At 45.3% G+C, this 26463-nt stretch overlaps 1 protein-coding gene and 1 pseudogene across 1 annotated transcript in view; both read left to right on the top strand.

Annotated features, from left to right (window-relative positions):
• LOC144791182 (melanin-concentrating hormone receptor 1-like) overlaps positions 1–26463 on the top strand; it is a 200654-nt gene that overhangs the window by 29318 nt on the left and 144873 nt on the right. The gene's annotated exons all lie outside the window — the stretch shown is intronic.
• Positions 16240–17444, top strand: LOC144792035 (uncharacterized; annotated as a pseudogene).

Below are 26463 nucleotides of genomic sequence, written 5' to 3' on the forward strand. Positions count from 1 at the left end.
GTATTACCTTAGTCACTCAAATACATCAATAAGCAATAGAAACATGACGAGTTAGCCATTGCAAAATTCGCTTCCACTATGCAGGAGCAAAAGTTACTGCGTTTTTAGTAACGCATGATCCATTTCAGCTAGAAACAAAATAATTGTTTTGTCAAAAGCTGCATATTATGCAGCAGATGGCATATGCAGCAAATCCATAATTATGTGAAAAACACAGCAACCACAAAATCAAATAATTCCAGTGGCCCTGGCTTGGAGGCATGTCAGGGTTCAAATGTACCCTATATGTGGGCTACAGTCTTATTAGAAATGCAGCAAAATTATAGTCTAGTACATCAAACATAAGTGGTGTTGTACATTACATACCCTGGGTGTATTATTTGAATGTGCTCTGATGTGCAATCTATACTACTATTATAAAGGAGGAACTTTGAACTCGGCAACCACAGCGCCAATCCACACACCCGATACATCGTTGTAATCGTCAGGGTGTGCAGATGGACATAGGCTATATAAAGCTAAAAAATATACGTTATTTAAAACATTTTGCGAAAAAAAAGTAGTCCCGTGGAAGAAGCGCCGGCCGCGACCTGCGTGCTGACGTCAGGAGCACGGGGAGGAGCGGCGTCCAGGAGCGCGAGGAGGAGCGGCGGACATGGCGTGGGAAGGAGCGGCGTACAAGCGGGGAGGAGCGGTGAGGAGCGGCAGACAGGCGGTGAGGACCGGCGGACAGGCGGGGAGGGGAGCGGTGACGAGTGGCGAGGAGTGGCGGAGCGGTGAACTGAGGAGCGCGGGGGAGGAGCGGCGGCTGAGGTAAGGCTCAGGGAGACCCACGGACAATGTCGGGGCAGGCGGGGGTCGGGGCAGGCGGGGGTCGGGGCAGGCGGGGGAAGGGGCGGGCGGGGGCCCTGAACACTCATGGCGGGGGCCGGGGCGGGCGGGGGCCCTGAACGCTCATTTCGGGACGGGCTGCTATGTCGGGGCGGGCGGGGGGCGGGGAAGCCTGATTGCTCCAGGACAAGGTCGGGGCAGGCTGCTAGTAATGAATAAAATGGAGGTTGGTGAAATAAAGCATTCACCTAGGCTCACACAATTTGGTCAAGCAAGGAAGCCGGGATTGATCCTAGATATTCCATTTTCTCACTGTACAATTCAGCCACTACATGGGTATCTGTTCATGGCATTAAAGCTTAAAGCGTAACGCTTCATCTTTACATCTTGGGGCACGAGACTGGAGTCTGGGTGATAGACAGAGTCCACATTGTATTTTTGGCAGTTTTACATAGCACAAACTTTGGCCATGGACATAAGAGTGCTTAAACAGACACCGGCTACAGACACTTTTTTCCAGCACAGAGATCTCTCTAGGTTCACAGCAAGACTTGACCTTTCTATTAACTTTCACTCCCAGTGGGACCCTTTCCTGTGTGTGTCCTGACCGGAAATCTAGAGATATAGCTCCTGTCCTGAACTCCCTTTGCAATACATTGCTTGACTCCGATTTATGTTCCTATCAATGTGAACAATGAACAAACTGTGCTTGTTTCTCCGCTCGAAAAAACCTTCAGTAGGCTCAAACATGTCTGCATCTTCTGACACCTCTTTGCTACGTTTTTCTCAAATGTCCCACAGTATTTTTCTGCATAAGGAAAAAAGCTAAAGTATATTGTGAGACCTTTTCTTTGGGTCAGGGGCACTAGGTGATTAATTGGCAGTATTGTTAGAGGATACTGTTGTTTACAATTGCTGTTTCAGAACTGACTATTTCATTTAATTTATTTAAGAGCTCTTCCCTTTAGAAACTTGTCTCTCCAGCAGTGGCAATAATGAGCAGTGAAAGCTTACTCCCGAAGGTGATAAAGGTATTGGAAGTCAAATACATGATGTCACTTTAATCATACCCGATAAGCAACTTATCCAGCCAGCCTAACTATGTCTTTTAAAATAGACTGATTTAAATCAGGTGATAATGGAATGAAGCAACAAAAAATGTGTTCGGTGACTACTAGTCTCCCAATACCCAACAAGCGTCTTATAAATATCTGTGTGTGTAAAGTGTCCTGCAAAGTGCTAAAGGACAGTAGTCCATGCTGCAAGAAAGTGCGGCGAGGCATAAGGAAGGGACTGGATTCAAGTAGGAAAGAGAGAGAATTTGTATTTAAGTGACAGGCCTATGGCTAGGCCACTTGGTGAGATGATTTGTTTTATTACTGTGGATAAACTGAGCTCCTTTCTTGGCCTGGCTTGGCTGCTGGTACACAACCCAAAAGGATGCTACAGTCTTAGGGTTAGTGTGGACAATCTGACAATCTGTCAATCTGACAGTGCTCTCATAGCCAGCCTGCTCATTATCATATGCGCCTCCTCCCACAAAAAAATAATCCCAAACCTCAGGGAGTGACAGCGAGGCATGAGGAAAGGGCTTCTTTTCAGGAGCACAGTTACAATTGGCCTACTCTGGGATGTTAGGGGAAGAAGTGGCTGAACAGGAGATGGGGCTGTGGGGTGAAAGACAGCTGTGATTGGGGCACTCCATAGAGTACATCAATGCACATGAAGCTATCTGTTAAACAGTGAGCCTATGCAAGTTGGTAGCCAGTAGGTTCAGGGAGGCAGATTTCTGCAATGGAGGTTTGAAGACCAAATGTCTTTGGTTAGGCACCTGGGGAGTGACCGGAGTGACTCGTGGATGATGGAAATGGTCACATCTTGGAGGGGCCTTGCATGTTCCTCTTCTGCCGGGGGCCCCACAAACCCTAGGACCGGCCCTGACTACAGAGACCAAACACTGGAGAGGCAACCATCTTGGAAAGGAATAGATTAACGTCTCTTCACCTCTACTCTTCCAGAAGAATGGCCATTCCAAGTAATGGCAGAATTATACAGGAATGGGGGCTGAGGCAATATGTTACTGCACCTACCACTTTAGCAAGAGAATGTTGTCTAACATGTAATGCTCTGATACAGCAGACATTTCTGGTCATCTCCTTTGGACCCAGGCATCACTTTCCATTCTGGCACTCTAGACTTTATGTATACCATTATAAATGCAAGACCAGAAGCGTAGACTTTGAAATCCATCACATGAAGCCCTCCACTACACAAAACTTGGACAGATCAATTCACAGCCAACCTTTACCTGTCCTACAGCTCTCAAGTTCACCAGGAGCTCATTAAGAGGAAATATGTTAATTGATGGCAGGCAAAGAAGTGGTGGTGGACAGAGCTGCAAGACAACCTGGCTGCCCTGAAACAACCCAGATTCTGACAGGCTGCTTCTTGCAAGAGTGCCACCTGAGATGCCTCCAGCACAGACTGGGTGCTCTTCAAGGACATGAAGCACTGTATAACCCCACAACAGACCTCTTATTCACCCACAGCTAGGAGAAATTCTCAGCATGAACAAGCCTTCAAGGACACGGTAGCAAAGCAGCAACAGATTATCTGTGTATTAACTACCAGCATCCCCAAGATTTAGCTTCAGAATACGCCCAGTTTGTCTATTTACAACAGCTCCTTGGAACCCTGAAGCACACAAATCATTGCCAGTAATGAAGGAGATCTGCAGTGAAGCAATTGCATCGCTGCTGAACATCACTGCATCCCCTTTGCAATGATCCTCACTGATTGCGCTCAAGATCAGGTAGATCCTGCCTCTCCACAAGAAGACAACGCTTGATCCTCATGACTTTCTGAACTACCGTCCACATACAAACATGTCATTATTTGGGAAGAGCCTCAAAAAGGCAGCTGCTAATTATCTCCCATGAAAAGCCCAAGTGAAATGCACTCCAGCAGGACCACCAGACAATTTGTAGGCTGGAGGGCAAGTTTCAGTGCAGACACAAGAACTATCCAGGTGGTGACAACACTCTTAAGCTCATAGACCATGGCCACATCTACCCTCTCATCCCACTTGACCTCTAAGTGGCATTTGATACTGTTAAAATTGGCTTTTGCATCATAATCCTGTGGGAGATCGAGTTCTATCTGAAGAGCAGTGCCCCGCTGTTTGAGATGAGTGCCACCTGGTCACGGCCCCTCCACGGAGGATGCTGTATGCACCAAGACTGCGTCCTGCAGGCAGTGATTCCCAGCTTTTAGATGGTACTCCTGAGATGACTATTGGCAAACATGGACTTGAGACATCACCAGCCTGGATGCCCAAGTGCAATCATCAGAGACACAAAACCAAGACTGCTTGGCATTATCGTGCTCCACTTACTGAGACAATTCCTTTCACAATTGATTTAAGACTAACAGCCTGGGCACTGGTCTGATCACATCTGGGTGGCTGTAACACTTTACTGGCCGGAATCCCCGGCACCCACCTGACATCCCCGAAGAGCTTTATTATCCAGACAAGGTCAATCGTCTGTATCAAAAAAGAGCTTAAGCTCATACCCTTTGGTATCACCTCAGCGAGGTGTAGCTTCCCAGTTACTAAATGCATCTGAAGACTGCCCCTACTCAAGCCAAGGCGACAGCAAAACCCCTGGTCCTGCACCCTCAACCCTTCACCTTCAACCCATGGCTTTGTCTTTATGTCTGCTGCTGCTCAAACCTGTAACATGCCTCCTCTGCATCCACACCATCGCCCTCCTCCATTGCTGTACTACCTCCCACCGGGCTGACCATTACCATAGGTAGAAAGATAAGTGAAGCTGGTGGCATCTAAATGGTTTGGTCTCCAGCAATACAGCGGATTACAGGTAGTTGGGTGTAATGGTGGACATCCGCAGATCTGTTATACCACATAAAAAAGCCATAAAATTAAAATTAAAAACTAAAAAGCTCCATGGCCCCTCTCTTGTACCCCTAATGAAGGTTATCCATGCCAAGCTAGTGCCCACCCCCCCCCAGCTTATAGTTCAGATTTCATGTTAAGAAAGTTTTTTTTCTACCTAAAAAGTGCCTTTCCAGTGCAAACCCGGCTTGAATTTGGCCTGTACAGTCAAGCGATAGAAAGACAAGCTGCTTTTCTGGAAATCTGTTGCAAGCTTCGCACTTCAGGCACTGAGACACTAGTAAAACCAACTCTAAATTGAAATCTCCAAAACAGCCAGCTGCTCTGCTGCCCAGGACTACCTGGACCAATTGGTAAAGAACTTACACGTGGCTGGTCTATGGGCAACACCCACTTTCCATGCCAACTTAAAAAAGTTAAGATCTAAGAACAAGTTCAATCGCAGGATACAATGGGTCTATTCAAGGATGCAATAGGGCCAACACTGACGCAGCAGCGAGGCTGGATCTTAGCAGCTCGCCTTCCCTGATCCCATCTTATGGTTTTCCGACTGCACGGTTTACGTGCTCTTCATCGCTGCCGGCACAAACTTATCATTGATCGTGGCGCCTGTAATCATTTCAAGCATTTACCTGCCAAGTGAATCCATCTCCTTGGGGCTCCTGCCCAGGGTGCTCTATGTGAATACACTTCTCTTTCATTTTTGCACTTTGGTGGTGTGGACTCTATGTACCTCTATTCTGACTCCATCAGGTGTCCCCACTATCGTCTGGTCCTGATAAAGCCCTGCATTTCAAAGGGGGTTGAAACGCCGTCAACACTAACAAAAAAAACAATTATCCAACTTCTTTATTGAGCTCGGTTGCATTTGATAATTTACCAATATGGTCTTTTGTCACTGTTTTGGAATCTTGAACATTTCTTCTTCTTTTGAACTGTCTGTATAAATGTAATATCCTTTATTGTTTGTTCTTGGTTCCGTTGTTCACATGGGACAAATTGCATGTCATGCATTTGCTTTAAAAAAAAATACAGATAATTTTTTACACAACGTATGACTACTTCTTTTCTTTTCCCTATTGCACCCTTGAACAGTCACATTGTATCCTGCAATTGAGCTTGTTCTTACATCTTGTATCCAGTTGCATTCTTAATAAGAACCACTGATTTGTTAAATATTGTTTGACACCCTGGTTCTTATTGAGTAGGGTTGCCTTTCTTTTTTTGTCCGAAAACTTCAAAAAGTTAATCAACAAAATGGCACATCAGATATCTTGACTAGCGCATAAACAGAAAACGGCTTCATGCTCACACACCTGGACGGTTCTAGGAACTTACACCAAACTGGGGTCGCCCCAGATCACAAACGTATGCATGTCAACTCAGGTCAAACAACAACTTATTTGAAACAGGCTTGGGGGTTCACCGACCCTGGACTGCCTACAAGCAAAAACAAGCATTTGCAATCCAATAGGTCTCGCATTCCTGATAGTTTGAAGTATTGCGTTGCAAATAATCATGCAACGCCAATAGCTCATTCTTTCAGTAATGTGAGACCTAGTGCATTGCAAATGCTTGCGTAGTGAGCTAGGAACCAGCATTTTATGCAATAACGCAAGCTGCTCCTAGAGGTCCCAAGTGATCAACGCACCAGCACTGCATGTCTAGGTGCAGTACCGCAAGCTGCTCCTAGAGGTCCATAGTGAGCAAGGCACCAGCACTGCTCGTCTACAAAGTTGAAGTTATTGGCATTATAAATGGAAATGTTTTTAACATAGCCATGTTGCAGGGCTCAGTACCATATGTGGCCAAAAGGGGACCTCTTTTGGTCACATATGGTACTTTACCCTGCAGAAAATATGGTAAACTCGGCCTACCCATAATGCATTGCATGCAAGACAGTACTACGAGTACATTCAAATAGCTATGTCCATATATACAATTAGTAGCTTGGAAATGTGACAAAAGAATGATTACATTAATTTCAAATTAGGTTGTACTCTGTGTGGAGCTGATGAAGGGAAATTTATAGAAGGTTTCATATAATTGTGCGATGTTCTAGTCAGTGAAGTAACCACTGCCAGCCTAGCTTAGGACCAAGTGTGTGTCCTTCATGAAGCATTTTAAGAAAATAGTGCCTTGATGCTGTAATTAAAACCTATGGAGTAACAGCACATGTAAAAGGGGGTGTCCTGATGGGAGGTTACAAGAAGAGACAAGGCGGCACTAAGTAGGGACTACTAAGCCTATTGACCGATTAAAAGCCACCATTTACAAAGGAGTAGGGACAGGAGCCAATTAAAAAGATGGGTGGAAAGTGGGCGGAGCTTTTTGCCCATATCCTGAATCCAGCATGTCAAAAGAGATAGCGCAAGTGCTGCATAGGCGAGACCTAAAAAAAGAGAAAGGCTAAACATTCTTTGTAGGCTATGCTTTTTTGTAAGGAAACAATTGTGCATATCACCTGCATTTGTTCGGCCCTACTGAAAGAAAGACAAACCCTTTTAAAACCATAATTCCTGGCTCTGGTCATTCGCTCCTGCAGACCTGCAATGATTGCCTGTAATTCAACAGAACACCCCATCCTGGCAGGGTGATTTTTAAAATTTATGTAGGTGTTTGAGAGCACACTGAACAATCTTCCCACTCCCGGCCCACCTGAATCAGGTTGAATGTACCCCATGTGGACTAGACCACCCATTGAGGCCCATGAACTGTGCTGTGGCTGGCATGAAAGTAGTCTAAACAGCACCTTATATACCCTATGCTTTACCTGGTGCTCAAACGCATCAGTGAACCCTGCGTCAGCGACTGGGAGAAAGTAGACAGTTCAGTACTTTATTGAATATTGCTTTTCCAGGGAGCCATATAACGTCATATGGATCACTGGATCACCTACACACGCCCCTTCTCCAGAGACTTGCGAGGTACCGTTTAGATTAGCATTTTATCAAATCACCTTCTGCACCTTAAAAGCCGAGCCACGTTTTTAACAAAGCGAATGTTAGGACATGCATGCCTGACCCACAGTTCCCGACATTAACATTTTAAATTTGTATGTTTTTAACATGTACGAATACTTTTTAAATGTTTGCCTGCTTACATTCTCTTTTAATGAAATATTTTGTAATGGTTTTAATTAATCATACAAATAAAGATATACTTATATATACACTTGGCTGTCATGTCCCCCCTCCCCAATTTAGCAGCTTGAGCTAGAGGTGTAACTCGGCTGTTCTGTTTTTAAAGACACCCAAAGTGATGTTGAAACAGCTTCTTTGACTCAAATGGAGATGAAGGTCTCAAAATAGCAGCCCATGAGTGGGAAGAGAAGGGCTTTGGGGTTAGGGATGAAATGGAACAAGAGAGCACAGAGGGAGGTAGAGGGGTGAAAAGATGGATGGATGGAGAAAAATTGGATGAGTGGGTGATGGATGCAGAGATGAGGGGGTAGATGAAGAGAAGTAAGGTTGTATGAAAGGGGATAAGACATATGAGTAAATGGAGAAAAAGATGGAGAAAAAGATGGATGATGAAGAGAAAAATGGATGAGAAAAATGGAGAGCAGATTGGATACGGGGAAGAAAGGATGGGGAGATGGTGGAGAAAAGTAAGCGAGGAAGGCTGGTGGTTGACAGGACGAAGGGAAGGAAGTATAAATGGACAGACGGAATAAAGACAAAAAGAAGAGTTGAGCAACCAAAGGGAGAAAAAAAAGAACGGCACTCCCTACCGAATTAGTGCAAGGCCCACTTGCATCACTTGTCACTTGTTCACTCAGTGCTATTCTGCACATGGTTCTAAGTGGGAAGTATTTCATATTTCAGGCTACTCAGTTGACTTCCCACATCGAAATCTCCCACTATCTCTTGAGGCATTGTATTCCCTCCCGCTATACCACTGTCGAATACCCTGTAGTTAAATTTGCTCCAAAAAGATGTTCTCTACATACACCCTATAGAGCTGGATCTTTCAACTATAATATCTTCTGTTGGATTCAGGTACCATGTCGTCAGCGGCGTAGCATGGGGGGAGAGGGGAGCGGGGGAGGTTTTGGGGAGGGGTGGGTCTGTTCAGCCCCGGGCAGCACCATTTTAGGGGCGACAGCAAGCATAAGGCAAGTTGTCTCTTCCTCGTGTCATCTGTCAACCCCCCCCACACCTTCCCCCCCCCGCTCATCGTCGTCTGTCCCCACCACCCCCTCCTTCTTACCTCCACTGGCCCTCGTTGGGTGGAAAACACTGGGATTGCTCCAGGTGGCAACAGCGCTAGCTACACACCTGCATGTCGTTACAGACCTCAGGTGTTTTAGAGAAAATTAGCAGTGACTGAATTAATTTGCTGTATGTACATGAGAAAGGAATGGCTTGACATAAACTAGACCTTTTATGCACTGTGGCAGTGTTTCTGCTCACAACCTCTGTGCATCGCTCAGTCAACATACCTGTGCAGTAGAGGGAAGCCAGTCAGGAAAACAACCTCCACGTTTCTGACTACTACCCTGCCTTCAGACTTGCTGGCAAGCCTTTCTGCTCAGGGTACTGTGTTTCACCTCTCAACAGATTCGATCTGCAGCTTTTCCTAAGCAGTAGGATGACTCAGAGAAACCTGCAGCTCGTAGCTTTGCAGAAGAAGCAGTTTCTCACTTCTTAAATCAGCAGCGTTGTCAAATATGTATAGCACAGTAAGACAATGTGAAATAGAATCAGTGTGGCTCAGCCAGAGGTGTTTGACAACATTCCTTAAATACTTTCAGTGAAAGCACGCGCAGAAAATAGAGACTGGAAAGAAATCCAAGCCCAGTAGACTTGACTTTCTCTTTCTAATGCAGCCAAAATGAGACAGATTCCAAGGCACAACCTTGGGAGCACAGAATAAAACAGGCAGGGGCCATTGAGGGAATTTACAGTTTTTGGGTCCTGGGATAAGTCCGGCTAAGGATGGTTGATTTTGATTTTAATACTAAACCTTGTGGATCACACACCCCTTAGAGGTGCTTGTGAGCCCAGGTGTGCAGCAAGCAGAAGAGCAAAGTACTAGGCACTGGAGCATCCTTTAGGCTGAGTCCTTTGTGGGTGTCTTCACTCAGGTGAAGACGAGGGCAGGGAGCGCTAAGACTCAGGAGCCAGATCTTCAATATGCTCTTCGACAAACATTTAAGAACACTTGAACGTTAATAAACTGTTGTGGCATACTTAAATTGGTGGTGGTGCTATAGGTCTGACATTAAAGTGATCCTTTTCAGGATGCAGAAGTCCTCCCCCACCGAAGTGCCATGCTTCATCATCGGGCCGTGCTCATCGCTGGGCGGGAGTTGCAATGCCTGGTGAGCCCATATGAGAGGGCTCTTCACCGGACATCTTTTACTCAAACCGCTCAAAAAATTAAACGGTTGAGTGCTGCCTTATGGTTGACTCAGAAGAGAAAGAGGTAAATTGGGAGGTGAAGTTAAAATTGGCTATGGGTTAATAACTGCCTATCTTTATTCTTCAGGACAAAATCCCATGCCAAGTTTAAAAACAGGAAGAAGAACCTAACAGGGAAACAATGGAACTCAAGATCTTAAAATAGGGTCAACGTGTTTCATGCCTTATCTGCTCCTGCTACATGGCCATAAAACCTGCTGGGAGAAATACTCCCATGTAATTCCTATTTATTATGGGGGGGGTTTTAACACAATATGTCTTTGTTTTGTAGTGCTGCATTCTACCCCCTGAGCCCTTTTTTGACTATTTGGGGTAGTTTGTGCTTGGCCTCCATAATTTTTGTCCTCGTAAGGTATCCATGCCAAATTAGTGTCCCTTTTTCCCCAATATCCTTGGGATTCTAAAGGTACCCTTGGTTTGTGGATTCCCCTGGAGGGGACCGAGAAAATAGCCAAAAAATAGCTACATTTTGAGTTTTGGGGGATAAATAGGAGAAAAGTGTTTTGGATAAAAGTGTCTGGTTTTATACTAAAAATGGCATCACCAAACGGTTTGCTGTGCTAAAGTCACTATCTTCCAAGTTTTCAGGAACATGCAGAGCTGAATCAAAAAAAGCTCATTTTTTACAACTGTTTTGGCATTTTTCAGAGGTAACCCATTTTTCCTATTTTTTGTGCTTTCAACCTTCTTCCAGTTTGTTGTGGAAACCAGTGTGAAACTCATTGGTGACCCAGGAAAGCTATATATTTCTGAAAGGTAGACACAATTACAAATTCAGCACGGGGTCATATGTGTAGACCCCTCAAGGTTTTCCCAAATAAACTAACTGTTGAAAAAAAGAAATATTGAAAATGAGTGAGAAAAAACAGCCATTTGTGACAAGGTTTTCATCTGTAACTTTTTGTCAAAATGGCCAATATACAAAAGTAATGTATCATTACGTTCGTGAAACCCTTTTGGTTGCAGGGATTTATAGGGTTTGTACTTTCTCTAAAAACTTGAGGTTCCCTGAGCCAACACTGAGCTGCACCGTACAATGGTTTTTTATTGTGATTGACTATAAACAAATTCATTTGGTGAAATATATAGAGTGAAAAATAGGTATCAAGATAACCTATCTATTTCTGAAATTGGCACAAGATATGGAGTTTAGGGGTAGTGGTTAGTTGTACACTTCTGAATTTGTGGTTACCCATTCAAGCATATGATTTAATGGGCATTTTTCAAAATGTCTTCTTTCTTACACACTGGCTTACATTTGAAAGGCACAAATGCAGCAAAATCTAATTGTTAATAAGAAATACTCTACTATTTTATGCTTTCACATGTCTTCTGATCGAAATGGTACCTCACTTGTGTGGGTAGGCCTAGTGTCCACGACAGGAAATGGCCCAAAACACAACATGGATGCATCACATTTTTCCACTCAAAACAGACCCATTTTTGCAAAGTGGGTAGCTGTGGATTTTGGGTCCTAGCTCAGCAGCCTTTTTTTTCTTGATTGGCATCCAGTAATATTTCAACAATAGGTCAAAGTCATGTGTCAACAAATATCCCGGCACCCAAGTGTACATAATATTATGATGCAATGTCAGGAAACACGGTAGAGATGCCATTCAACACTGTCGATCTTTTTCCGCCCACCTCAAAGCAAATTGATTACATAATGCCCTTACAATCTCCAGGGTGATGCCAAGTATAAAGAAAGGAGGAGAAAAACCAATATACAATTGTAACAACAACAAAAAAAATCAGAAGCAACGAACCAGGACATCAAAGACAATAGCGGAGACACAATAACAGCATGTAAGAATATAAGGTAGGACTATGACAAGCAAGGCCCACATTCTGGCCAACCACATAATATCCCCTATGTGGGCAATGGATGCAAGCTCCTCTCTTAGGGCTTCCAATGGGATTTGCATCCAGGACCGTTTTCAATCACCCCACATCACACCCACTCAATAACTATGCAGGGGCATTCAATTTATCCAGCAGTTTTAGTACATATGCATTCCAGAGCGTAGCAGCTCCCCCTCCCCACCTAAGCTGCAGATCCTAGGACAAGGTATCTGCCTCAGCCACTGTTCATTTGTGTACTACCTGCAGCCAGCATTCAATCAGGGGAGGCTGAGAAGCCTTCCGGGACATTACTATTTTCAGGTAATGTTTGGTACGTTTCATCTGTTTGGTGATTCCCAACAGGCAGGTCAAGTGGCAACTGTGCATCTACCACTGTCAATATATGCTGCACCAACACCACTGCTAGTGTCGGGCACCCCCATATCATTTTAGAAAAGTCACATTGGGTTGATGACAGCGCGGGCAAAGTGCTGCCACGCCTGGCAACATCTTATAGAGTCAGTACGGTGTGAGGTACGGGTGATAGAAGTAGTTGAATTGTGTAAACTTGAAGCAAACATTGCGGTAGACATGTTTCACCTGCTCTGTCGCCATCCCCCATTGCTTGACTGTTGGCACAGTCCATAGGCACTTCTTCCTGTGGATCTTCGTGTGCGTGGCATGATCTGCGTCTGCAGCCTGGAAAGCTGTGTATAGCATTGTGACTACTTTTCTACCCAAGCCATTTCCTAGGATGCACTGAAGTCTGTGATGGAGGGTTGGCTCCTCCTGTCCTACCGCCCAAGTGCTTCTAATCTCCAGGGTGAGCGCATTGTAGGCAAAAAACAACCCAGCTCTCAACCCATAAATAATCCTGCAGCTCCTGAAAGGAGTGCAGGGCTCCATTATTAAAGAGCTCGCCTATGCAGGTCACTCCCACCTCCTGCCACTGTATCTAATCATGTTCCCCTAGCAGGGCTGTCAACCCAGGCATGATCTAGAGTGGCATTTGCGGGGTGTAGGGTGTCAGCCTATGTCTGGCTTCCATGTACCTATTCTAACAGAGCTTAGGGTAAAACACCAATCTTTCCAGGTCCATGGATGGGCCCCCCGTGTTAGCAGCCAGTGCAGGAGTCCTATTATGCCCAGCTTCTCCTGGATGGCCCTACTCTCTCCCATTGTATTACCCACCAGCCATCGCATGGGCCACTGTATTTGTGCCGCAGCAAAAAAGAGTTGGCGGTCTTGCCTTCCTAGCCCACCCTCCATCACTGGGCCCTGAAGTGTCTGAATAGACACCAAGTCTGACATAGACACTCGCGTGTCTCTAAAAATCATTTTAGTTGGGAACACTGGTCCTGCTGCAAAGAAATATAAAAGACTTGGGAGCACCAATAACTTGGCTATGGAAGCCCAGCCCATAGATGACAGGGCAAACGCGTCCAGAAGTCCAGAAACTGACATAGTAATGTCAGAGTTCTCTCGGGGATACCATCTAAGAGGCACTTATCAGCATGGTATACATTGATACCCAAGTATTTAAATGTCTGAAAGTGCGAGGGTAGGCAGCTGTCCATTGGCTTCCCCATGTGTGCGCCCTCAACCCTGAGTTGGGGAAAAACACAAGACTTCCTCCAGTTTATCCCGAAAAAGCCTAACAGGTCGAAAAGTGCTGGCAACACTCACTCATGGTCACATAGGTAGACCAACACATCATCTGCATAGAGGGACCCACTGCTAAGCCCCAGTCAGGCCCCCCACTCGCAGTAGTGCAGGCAGGGGCTCCATGTTCAAAGCAAAAATTATGGGTGATAAGGAACAGCTCTGGCATGTGCCTCTACCAATCTTAAACTGACGTCCAGGTCTCACCCTGGCTCTCAGTCCGTGTAGAGCAATCTGACTGATCCCAGAAACAGCAGTCCTATCACCGGCCCTCCAAGTCAGACTAGTAGCAAATACGACCACCCTAGAGTGTCGAAAGCTTTTTCAAAGCCTAGGGAGACCGCCTACTGGAAGGTCCTCACCCGCCTCGACCATACCCATAATGTGACACAGACGACATGTATTATAGTAAGTTGCCCTGTTGGGGATAAATCCAGAGTAGTCTGGGTGGACCAGTGTCCATAGTAATGGAAGCAACCGATTAGCAAGCAGCTTATTTAAAATCTTGTAGTCAATGTTAATCATCAACAATCGTCTGTAAGAACTCACCTCTAAAGGATCTATATCTGGTTTGGACACCACCACTATGAGGGCCCCCGGAGGGAATCAGGTAACATGCCCCGTTGGTGTGCCTCCTGGTAAACCACCAGTAGCTTGGGGGTAAAGGTGGCCCTAAACATTGCATAATAGTGTACAGGGAACTTTTTAGTTCCAGCCACGGCCGGGAGTGGGAGTACCGGCCGGGCGGTGACGTGGGGAGGGGGAGGGGCAGGGTGGGGGTTAGTAATGTATGGATTACGGACTTTAAAAGGTAAGTAAACATAAAAATAAATAAAACAAATTCCGTTGCACACACTGCATCACTAAATGCGATGCAGTGTGTGCAACGAAATTCTTTTATTTTTTTTATGTTTACTTACCTTTTAAAGTCCATAATCCATACATTACTACCCCCCACCCTGCCCCTCCCCCTCCCCACATCACCACCCGGCCGGTACTCCCACTACTGGCCGCGGCTGTTTAGTTCCCAGAACTTTATTCTGGGCATCTGACGTATCACTGCTTGTATTTCCTTGATTTGTAAGGGGTGTTCCAGTTCCTGAAATTGCAGGGGGGGGATCAGCCATGGAAGGGTGGCCTCCTGAATATCATTTCATACCTAGTTCAATGGAGGTTCTAGAGGAGGGGAGTAAAGTACCTCATAGCATTGGGCAAACGCCTAGTTTATGTCCGCCTGAGTGTTGACGGTGTCTCTTGCTCGATTATGAAGCACTCCTGTCCAGGGTACTGCCAACCACAGTAGCCATACCAGAGTGTGACCTAGTTTATCACCATCCGCATGCTGGTGAACCAAAGGGGACTTATAGTCAGTGTTGTCCAGCAGGCACAGCTCTTCCATACATTGTTTCTGAAGCTCCATCAGCCTTTCACAGTGCTCGCCCACCATCACCACCTCTATTTCGGTCGCCCGCAGGTGTGCTTCCAAATCTAAGACACTACGGAGTAGGGAGCATCGCTCCCCCTATGAGGTCTTAACACAGTGACCTCGCATGACGGCTTTCATTGCGTCCCACTCAACACCTTTGGAGTCAACAGATCCCTTGTTTTCCTCAAAATAATGGAGCAGGTGTGTACGTCATGTCAAGAAGGACCTCTGTTTGCTCTCCCCACCAGAATGCAACTTTGAGGGGGCAATGGTCTGACAATATCCAGCCTAGGTATTCAGAGCCAAGCACCCGAGACCAGAGTTCGGCATTACAGTGGATAGAGTACATTCTAGTGTTTAACCTGATAGCCTGGAATATAGTATGAGTATTCCACCTCCTCTGGGTGACCCATCCACCAGATACTTGTAACTGCACTGCTTTAAGTGCCTGGTCGCTTGGAGACCATGTGTCCCTGTGGGGGGGGGGGGGGGGGGGGGTGAAGAATTGAGCGATCCATGTCAGTGTTGGGCACACAATTGAAATACCCTCCCCAGATGGTCAGGTCCAGAGGGTTCAAGTGCAGGGCCGACGATAGTGTATAGTCCTGCTCAGCACATAAGGCACCCTTGAAGCAATCCAAATCAGGGCCTGTTGAGAGCAGACGTAATATCCAGTGCTGAATTATTGTCTGCTGCAGTGCCTGGATACCTTGTCTGGCTCTGTGGTAGTGAGGTGTGTATCCTGGAGGCAAGCAATATTAATATGCTTAAGCTTAAGGTATGCATATATCCTGTGTCACCATACTGGAGTCGCCATGCCTCTGATTTTCCAGTTCAGGACATTGTATGTGTTAGGCATATATGTTATGAAATCGCCCCAGGCCTTTCAATGTGCCGTCTCCCCATTCCGACTACTACTCCCAGACATTTTCTGGTGCTGCTCTGGCCAAATTTGACAGGAAACAAAAATATTAACATAACAAGAACTCCCTCACCCTTAGCTTGGATGCTAACATGCATCATGCCACAATTTCGTCAAACAGTGCAATAAGTACAATAAGTGCTGAGACGGCGCAGAGGTGACGAGTCTTAAGGGCAAGAAAGTGAACCCATGCAGCAGCTGAGCCACTGAAAAGATGGCCAAAAGAAAGGCGCAAAAAAGACCAGGTCCTGAACCAGATAATGAAGGCAAAAAGAATCGAAAAGAAGAGAAGGCAGAGGAACAAGAGATAATAAACCCACTTCGGTCCATGGGCTCTCTTGAGTCGCCAAAACCTGGACCCTCGTTCACTCTACTGGCAGCAGAATGTAGTGTGAAATCTCAAATTCAGAAATGGAGCAATAGCTTCTCTTGTTTTACAGCTGGCACAAGGATGGGGGTATGTGTTCTAAATAACCAAGTGGCAGTGAAATCACCTGTTGACCAGTTTGAGAATTGGATGAGTCCAGTGGAAGAACCAATGCGACCCCCTTTTTCACAACCTGATCAAAACTGAAGGTACCAGGGCCATTTGTATGAAAGTATTAAATCCACCGCAGGCCGCAGCTAGCCAACCAGGGCCATCCGCCTGCGAACGGAGCGGGAAGCAGAGGTAGTGTTGCTTTGTAGACCATTCGATCAGAAGAATCTGTGGATAAAGGCAATGAATGAGCAGCAGAACCTACAACTGAATAATCTGCTGGAAATGGTGGCATCGTCTAGTGCTGAGAGCTTGCAAGTCCATGCCCAGAAAGGCCAAGAGACCGCGAAAAATGCTTTATGCCTGCAAGGTACGGATGACCAAACTTTATCTAACCTAGATTCTTTCACTCCGGACATCCTCGGAGATGATCACTTCGGTGCCAAGAAGCGCACCAACTCACCTCGCAAACTCACCTTAGCCTCACAACCTGAACCAATCCCATCCTCCAGTTATGAAGAGGATAATGCCATATCCAGCATTTCTCTGAAGGCTCAGAAAATGAATATGACCAGCCAGATAACCATCCGGAAACTGATCAGGAAGAAGCACTGAATAACTCTGCCATGATAGATAAGCTCTTCAAGGGAGTGCTGGACAGTGAGAACTCTGAGAAATCAGAGCCAGAAGTATCCGCTCAGGATGAGAGGCAAGACTGCCTTCCTTCCTTTTCAATCTTATCACCACTCGGAAAGTCGCTCAACCTAGAGTTAGTTGTCACACCATTGGTTCCATTACTGTCGCCACTAGAGGGGAATAGCCATCTACAATTGCAGTGCCAGAGCCATTCCAATGTGCATCACAGTGGGTTTCTGACTATGTTCAATGACGTGAGTGGGTTTGTTTGGAGCCTGGTACAGACGCTGGTGTGTCTTATCTAGGAATTACTTGTCATACTGGATGTTAGACCTGGTACCATTGGTGTGGGTCTCCCTTCCATTTTTTGCTGTTGCCTCCTTTGTTTTTGCTATATGTTTTGCTGGTCTAGATGCTTTGGGCACTGTGCCACTGCTATTCAGTGGAGAAGCGTGGCTCAGTGGTTAGAGGCGGCAGACCCGGAAGCTGAGATTGGCTGTGGACCAGGGTTCGATTCCTCGCCTCGGCGGGTCTCGGGCTCAAAAATTCCACGGACTCGACAATTCTCGCTCTGGTGCCTACTCGACTCACGGGGTCACACTCTGCGACTCTGGGCAATAGCTTGCTTAATCTCCACTACGGCCCCTCGCGGCGGGATGCCTGGCTTTCACCTTGTGGATACCCTGCCGGGGTATCTCACAGGGGAATACCAGGACGGGTTCCCTAAGCAAGCGCCTTGATGCCTTCGGGTGATACGTGCGCTATATAAGTCGCAATACATACAGTGCAAGTGCTCCCCTATTGTAAAGTTTTGTATTGGATTAGTGACTCCTTGATTGGTTCATTTGATTTACTTGTCAGACCCTAATACAGTGCACCATGTGCGCCCAGGGCCTGTAAATCAAATGCTGCTGGTGGGCTTGCAGCACTGGTTGTGCCACCCACAGAAGCAGCTTGTAAAATGTGACTCAGGCCTGCCATTGCAGAGCCTTTGTGCAGCCTGGGGCTGCCATGTCGACTTGGAAAGTGCACCCACTTGCCAGTCTCTAAACCTTCCCTTTTCTACATATTAGCCACCCCTAAGGTAGGACCAAGGGCAGGGTGCATTATATGTAAAAGGTAGGACATGCCCTGGCGTGTGTAGCATGTCTTAATAGTGAATTACAGCCAATTTAGTTTTTCACTCATGCAAGGCTACCTGTTCCCATAGGCCAGAATGGGCAGTTTGATTAAAACATCTTATAATCCTAACTGACTCAGGGAACTAGGTAGTAATTCAGGTTTAGTATGCCTGGACTCAGAATGATAAAATACATCTTTTAGTAAAGTTGGTTTAAACATTCTGTGTTTGACAATACCACTTTGTGAAAGTAGGCATTTTCTTGCCTAACCATCCAAGCCTACCTCTGCTAGGTTGTGTATTCCATGTCTGGTTTGTGAGTGACAGGGGCTGGGGGGCTCCAGGAGACAGGGTGAGTCAGCACAAGGCTGAACAGACCAATCTGCATGAGGAGTGGTGGGAGGAGTAGCACCTGGGCCTGAATAGGGCTGTGCCTGCCTTCCACAATGCTGGCTCCACCTCCTGTAGTGTGTCTTAGGACCCAGACCTACCCCGACAAAGGAAACAAGGAGCCCTGTAAACAATGTGCTCCAGGACTGCACAGAACTGGTTTGGACGAGGTACAGACACTCTCTGCCTTTAGAGACAAAGGATTTAGGTGTATAAAAAGGGGGAACCAGACCCCAGAACTTTAGATCACTTCTGGGAATCAAGACAACCCTTTGCCAAGGAGAAGAACCAAGGAAGCTGAAGGAGAAGACTGTCCCTGTGCTGTGCTGTTGGGGTTGGCCTGCAGTGGTTAATTTATTGCCAAGGAAAGAAGAAAAGGAATGTTGTGTGTACTTTTGCAATCTTGAAGAAGAATCTCCAAGGGCTTGAACTGAGCTTGCCTCCTGCCTGAAGTCTCAGGGATACAAGACTTCTGTCAGGACCCCTGCACAGGGTCTAATAAATTGTGGCACTGACGTACCCTGGTTGTGCCAAGATTCTCAATGTAATGGCACTTGGACTGAGCGGGTTCGGCGTAGGAGGACTAAGATGGCCGCCATTTCCAAAAGACAGGTTGGCGGTCTAGTCTCTTCGCCGCAGCTGTAGAGAAATCAAGGTGCAGCACGAGCGCGACCGGAAACGCGCACTTCACCGGAGATTTCAACCAACGAAGAAGCCAAAGATAGAGTTCCAAGTTTTAAGGTTAAATCTAGTCACAAAAGTTATAACCCGACTCTGTTGGGTATCCTGAGAATATTGGAGAGATTTCGTGAGGAAATACTCGGCGCATAAGTCAAGCGCGAGTTCGAGTTTCCACAGGGAATTACACCAAAGCAGCGTCGAGGGTTCCTGAGAGGAGCGCCGATTATCGAGCAGTCAAGAAGTTAAAACGAAGATTGAAAGCTAAGTGAACAATTTACAATGCTGTAAAAGACATAGAGTTATACTTACCCAAATAGGAGAATAACCATTGGTTTGTCAGTTTTGAGCCTAAAAAGGAAGAGAGAATTTTAAGGTTAAAAGAGAAGATAAAGAAATGCTAAGAAACTCAATGTAAATATGTAAATACTCACCGGAGACTGCTAGAGATGTGATACAACTTCAGAATCCTAAAAAGAGATAATAAAAAGAGTTCAGGAGTTGAAGACACTTAACAAGAAAGCAGATGATAAAGGAGAAAGTACCAGAGAAGACATTTTAAAAAGAATTCGTCTAGTTAGTGAAGTAAGTGCGCATATAAACATACATCACAATAAAACAAGAAACAAGGCAGACAGACAGGGAAACATTAAATCTATTTTCTTTCCATGTAGTAACAACTAACGGAGCGAGATAAAAAGAAAAACATAGAAGAAAAGACAGAAGAGCAGCTAGAGTCCTGAAGAGTGTGGGTAGGTAAGATTAGAGATTTAGTATGGTAGATTAGGGAAGAGAAGGATAGGTTGTAATGGTGTATTACTTCCTTAGGTTCCATAGAAGAGAAAAGACGTCAGCAAGTTAGCCGACTGAAAGAGCCAGCTCAGGACCAGTCTCTTCTTTGTTTATTATTTTATCCAATTCCCCCTTCCCCCGAGGTAATCTCTGGAGGTTCTATCTAAAGACCTGCAGGCATTGCTGAGAGGGATTTGGGACCAAGCATCTCTGTTCCCGTGCGAGTATTGGTAAGCTATAAGCTTGATAGTATTGAAGTCTGACAGAGTGAAGTGCCCAAGTTGCTTTAGCACCTGAACAGACATGGCGGAGGGAATCGATATGCAAACCTTAGGAACGGTCTTAGACGCAATATAGAAGGAGTTGGTTGCAGTCAGAGAAGAGAATTGTAGCCTTAGACAAGAAGTAGTCAATTCTAGGAAGGAAACTGCAGAATTAGTGCAAAGACTAAGACTATCTAGTAGTTTGGAGAGGGAGGCGATGAATCCTGTATTAGAAGCTACCAATAAATCAACCACACAAGTGATCCATTCGCTATCTCCTGTCATACCATTAGCCGCTCCTGAGAGATTTAATGGGGATCCACAAAAGGCGCAAATATTCCTCACACAATGCTCCTAACATTTTATGTGCCGCCCTTCGATTTTCCCTGATGCGCAGTCCAAAGTGGCTTTCATACTGTCTTATTTAAGTGGAGATGCAGCATCGTGGTCAATGCCCCTAGTCTCCTGGGATGATCCTCAGTTTAGGAATTTTGAAGAATTTAAACGAGAATTCCTTCGGATATTTGATCGGCGGAGAATATCTCAAGTAGTAGATAACGAATTACTTGATTTACGGCAAGGGAATCGAGATTTAATTGCGTACTTGGCCCAGTTTAATAAGCTAGCGGTGGAGACAGACTGGCCTGAAAGCAAGAGAGCGGCTGTGTTTTATCGTGGGTTGAGAGATGAATTAAAGGATGTGTTGGCCCAAATTCCAAATCGACCCACCAAGATTTCAGCGCTTATAGACTTGGTCTTGGAGATTGATTTCCGCCAGGGAGAAAGGAGGGGTGAAAAGAAAAAAGATCTTAGAACGATAGCTCCAAGGTTTGACAGAGCTCGATCTGACAGCAATAGAAGTTCCGAGACTCAACAAGGAACTGAGCCCATGCAGATTGGAACTATAAGAGGGCCTTTATCCAAGGAAGAGAAAGCAAAAAGAAGAACTATCAATTTGTGTATGTACTGTGGATCCGGGGGGCATTTCGTTAGAAATTGCCCGAAGAAACCTAAAACAGTTTTCAAGCCGAAGGAAAACTAATGGCACCACCTGTGGGGGGAGTTGAACAGGTGGGTGTGATTCAAGAAATGACTCCAGAAGAACATTGAGTAGCGAACACATTGCAGTCCGCGGCTCCACATTTAAATTTGTCCATGGAAGTGAGATTTCGACAAACGACCTTAACAGAGGTTTCAGTCATGATAGATTCAGGAGCTACAGGAAATTTCTGTGACTTAAGGTTCGCTGCAAAAGTAGGCATACAAGCAATCAAGAAGATTAAGAGTGAGCCAGTTCAGGCAGTAGATGGAACAAATCTTTCATCAGGTCCAATCGTGAGCCACACTGAACCAATTCAATTGATTTCAAATGATGGGCATGAGGAAAAAATTCAGTTTAACTTAATCGATGCTCCTCAGTTTCAGCTGATTCTAGTCTTCCATGGCTCACCGAGCACTATCCCACAATCAATTGGAGTTCTAGAACCATCGTAATGGATTCAAGTTACTGCCATGAGAACTGTTTTGGTAATAAGGAGGAAAATCTAGAGGGCAATCTGGCCTTTCCCCTGTGTTCAACGGGTTATTCTATGTGTGTAATAAATGTCCAGGAAATACCCGAAGAGTATAAGGAATTTGAGGATGTATTTAACGAAGTGGAAGCCGAGCAACTTCCTCCTCATCGAGTTTACGACTGTAAAATAGACTTGGAACCAGGTTCTAATTTACCATGCAGCCGTGTTTATGCACTAACGGAACAAGAGCATCATCATTTGAAAGAGTATTTGGACAAATACTTGGCCAATGGTTTCATTCGGCCTTCTCAGTCCCCCGTATCATCTCCCTTATTTTTTGTGCCGAAAAAGGAAGGGGATTTGCGAACATGCATTGCTTACAGAGCAATAAACAAGATTACTGAGAAGAATCGGTATCCATTACCCTTAATCTCGGTACTCCTGGATCAAGTGAAGGGAGCGCTAATTTACACCAAATTAGACCTAAGAGGCGCATACCACCTAGTCCGAATGCGCGAAGGTGATGAGTGGAAGACGGCTTTCCGGACAAGGTTTGGGCTATTTGAATATCAGGTTATGCCCTACGGATTGTGCAATGCCCCGGCTGCCTTCCAGCATTTCATCAATGACATCCTGAAGGAATTTTTAGATCAGTGTGCTATTGTATACATTAACGATATTTTGATCTATTCTTCTGATGTAACAAAACACCAAGAGCAAGTGAGGGGAGTGTTGAGGAAGTTACAGGAAAACAAGTTGTTCGTAAAATTGGAGAAGTGAGCCTTCAATGTTTCACAGGTGGAGTTCTTGGGTTTCGTTCTTTCTCCCTCTGGAATACTCATGGACCAACGAAAAATTGAAGCTGTTACAAAGTGGGAATCTCCTACCAGTGTAAAGGAAGTCCAAAGCTTCATCGGATTCGCCAACTTCTATCAAAGGTTTATTAGTGAATTCTCCAGAAAAATTCTCCCTCTCACCAAATTACTGAAGAAAGGAATTAAGTTCGAATGGTCAAAAGAGTCTGAGAAGGCCTTTCAATCCTTAAAAGAAGATTTCACCTCAGCACCCGTTCTGTTACATGCGGACCTATCGGAGCCTTTTTATGTTGAGACGGATGCTTCGGATCAAGCTGTGGGTGGAGTATTATCCCAACGACACAAGACCACAGGTCAATTAAATCCGGTCGCTTACAGATCCAGAAAACTGACTCCGGCTGAGATCAATTACACCATTACAGAGAAGGAGCTACTAGCTATTAAAGAAGCCTTCAAGGAGTGGCGACATTACCTGATGGGGGCCTAAAATCAAGTGACAGTGTTTACCGACCATCGCAATTTAAAATTCTTGAAAACTGCCAGAACGCTCACACCAAGACAATTGAGATGGTCTCTGTACTTTGCTGATTACGATTTTGTGATCACCTATCGTCCTGGAGCTCAAAATGGAAAAGCGGATGCGCTATCCAGGATCGGCACAGAAGCTCAGAAAACTCTTATACAGAATCAACCAATCATTCCAAACGCAAATATTATTGGTGTCACAACTTCCATCAATCTGGAAACGACTATCGCAGAAGTTATGAGTCCAGAAGTAATGCAAGATTGGGTTAAGGAAGACGTGGACAGGAAAATCATTCGACAGTTGCCATACTACAAAGACACCTTGTATATTCCCACTACAGAATTACAACAACAAGTAATGCACGAGTGCCATGATGACAGGCTAGCCGGGCATAAGGGAGAAGCTAAGACTGAGGAGTTGATCAAAAGACACTATTGGTGGCCGAAGATGACCTCAGATATTGAGAAGTATGTTAAGTCCTGTGAGATTTGCGCTCAGGGAAAGTCGAAGCGGCAGGCCCCAAAAGGTCTATTGCAGCCCTTGCCTACACCACCTTATCCATGGCACACAGTCACACTTGATCTCATCACAGATTTACCTAATAGTCAGGGTTTCAATACAATTTTAATAGTTGTAGATGCCTTTTCTAAGATGGCCCATTTTACAGAATTAAAAGGCGTTCCTTCTGCTAAACAACTAGCCGACCAATTCAGCTCCCAGGTAGTTGAGATACATGGAATTCCTAAAATAGTGATTTCAGACAGAGGGTCCCAATTTGTATCTCATTTCTGGAAGGCATTTCTGGAAGGTTTAGGAACTGAAGTTAGATTCTCCACCAGCTACCACCCAGAGATTGATGGGCAGACTGAAAGGGTAAACCAGGAACTAGAACAATATCTACGACTGTTTCTTTTGAAGCAGGAGGGATATTGGTCAGATTATCTGTGGACGGCAGAATTCGCCCACAATAATGCCAGGAGTAGTTCTACTGGGTACTCCCCCTTTTACTTAAATTATGGCAGACACCCAAACTCGACTATTAGGCAAACTGAGATAACTGTCCCAGCGGTTAAGGAGGTAGTTTCGCATTTACAACAAATCCAGCAAAAGGCTATAGACAATCTAAAATTAGCTAAAGAAAAATATAAGGGCTATGCTGATCGAAAGAGACGGGAAGGTCCTTCTCTAGCAAATGGATATCGAGTTTGGTTGAGCACAAAAAAACCTAAGATTAAAAGGGAACAGGAAGTTTCAACCCCGATTTTTAGACCCTTATCAAGTTGAAGAAAAAATCAATCAGGTTACCTATCATTTAAAGCTACCACCTAAATTAAAAATTCACCCAGTTTTTCATGTTTCCTTGTTAAAGAAATCTTCCAAAGATCTGAGGACCCAATTACCTCCAAAACCAATACAGCTAGAGACAGGCACGGAGTTTGAAGTAAAAGAAATTTTATATTCCAAGAGATCAAAAGGAAGACTGTACTATTTAATAGACTGGAAAGGTTATGGTCCAGAGGAGCGGTCTTGGGAACTGGATGTAGATGGTCAGGCTCCCAGGTTAATTAAGTCCTTTCACCAGCGGTTCCCTACGAAACCCAGAGCGGGGTAATCTGCCTTGTTCGGGGGTACTGTCAGGACCCCTGCACAGGGTCTAATAACTTGTGGCACTGACGTACCCTGGTTGTGCCAAGATTCTCAATGTAATGGCACTTGGACTGAGCGGGTTCGGTGTAGGAGGACTAAGATGTCCCATCATTTCCAAAAGACAGGTTGGCGGTCTAGTCTTTCCGCCGCAGCTGTAGAGAAATCAAGGTGCAGCGCGAGCGCGACCGGAAACGCGCACTTCACCGGAGATTTCAGCCAACGAAGAAGCCAAAGATAGAGTTCCAAGTTTTATGGTTAAATCTAGTCACAAAAGTTATAACCCGACTCTGTTGGGTATCCTGAGAATATTGGAGAGATTTCGTGAGGAAATACTCGGCGCATAAGTCAAGCGCGAGTTCGAGTTTCCACAGGGAATTACACCGAAGCAGGGTCAAGGGTTCCTGAGAGGAGCGCCGATTATCGAGCAGTCAAGAAGTTAAAACGAAGATTGAAAGCTAAGTGAACAATTTACAATGCTGTAAAAGACATAGAGTTATACTTACCCAAATAGGAGAATAACCATTGGTTTGTCAGTTTTGAGCCTAAAAAGGAAGAGAGAATTTTAAGGTTAAAAGAGAAGTTAAAGGAATGCTAAGAAACTCAATGTAAATATGTAAATACCCACCAGAGACTGCTAGAGATGTGATACAACTTCAGAATCCTAAAAAGAGATAATAAAAAGAGTTCAGGAGTTGAAGACACTTAACAAGAAAGCAGATGATAAAGGAGAAAGTACCAGAGAAGACATTTTAAAAAGAACTCGTCTAGTTAGTGAAGTAAGTGCGCATATAAACATACATCACAATAAAACAAGAAACAAGACAGACAGACATGGAAACATTAAATCTATTTTCTTTCCATGTAGTAACAACTAACGGAGCGAGATAAAAAGAAAAACATAGAAGAAAAGACAGAAGAGCAGCTAGAGTACTGAAGAGTGTGGGTAGATAAGATTAGAGATTAAGTAAGGTAGATTAGGGAAGATAAGGATAGGTTGTAATGGTGTATTACTTCCTTAGATTCCATAGAAGAGAGAAGACGTCAGCAAGTTAGCCGACTGAAGGAGCCAGCTCAGGACCAGTCTCTTCTTTGTTTATTATTTTATCCAATTCCCCCTTCCCCCGAGGTAATCTCTGGAGGTTCTATCTAAAGACCTGCAGGCATTGCTTAGAGGGATTTGGGACCAAGCATCTCTGTTCCCGTGCGAGTATTGGTAAGCTATAAGCTTGATAGTATTGAAGTCTGACAACTTCACCACCAGCTCCCCTGAATTCCCTTGCTGTGGAATTCTACCTGCAGAGTGGGGCCTACTGTTGTTTGGGCCCTTTGAAGAGACTGGGAGTTGCTGGGAGCTGGAAGCGCGACGCAACGAGGAGAAGCGTGTCGCCGCTGCAGCAGTTGCCGTCACATCGCCAAAGAAGCGTGCCGCCGCTGCATCTGTTCGCTATCGCATCATCGACGAAGCGCATCACATCACCGGAGCCGCAGAGACTGCCGTCGCATCACCAGAGAAGCGTGTCGCAGGGCCTGATGCGGCTCAGAAGTTACTGAGTTTGCTGCACGGCCGTCGGGCGTGCAC

Source organism: Lissotriton helveticus, chromosome 11 (assembly GCF_964261635.1).
Source record: "Lissotriton helveticus chromosome 11, aLisHel1.1, whole genome shotgun sequence".
In the NCBI taxonomy this organism is placed as follows: Eukaryota; Metazoa; Chordata; class Amphibia; order Caudata; family Salamandridae; genus Lissotriton; species Lissotriton helveticus.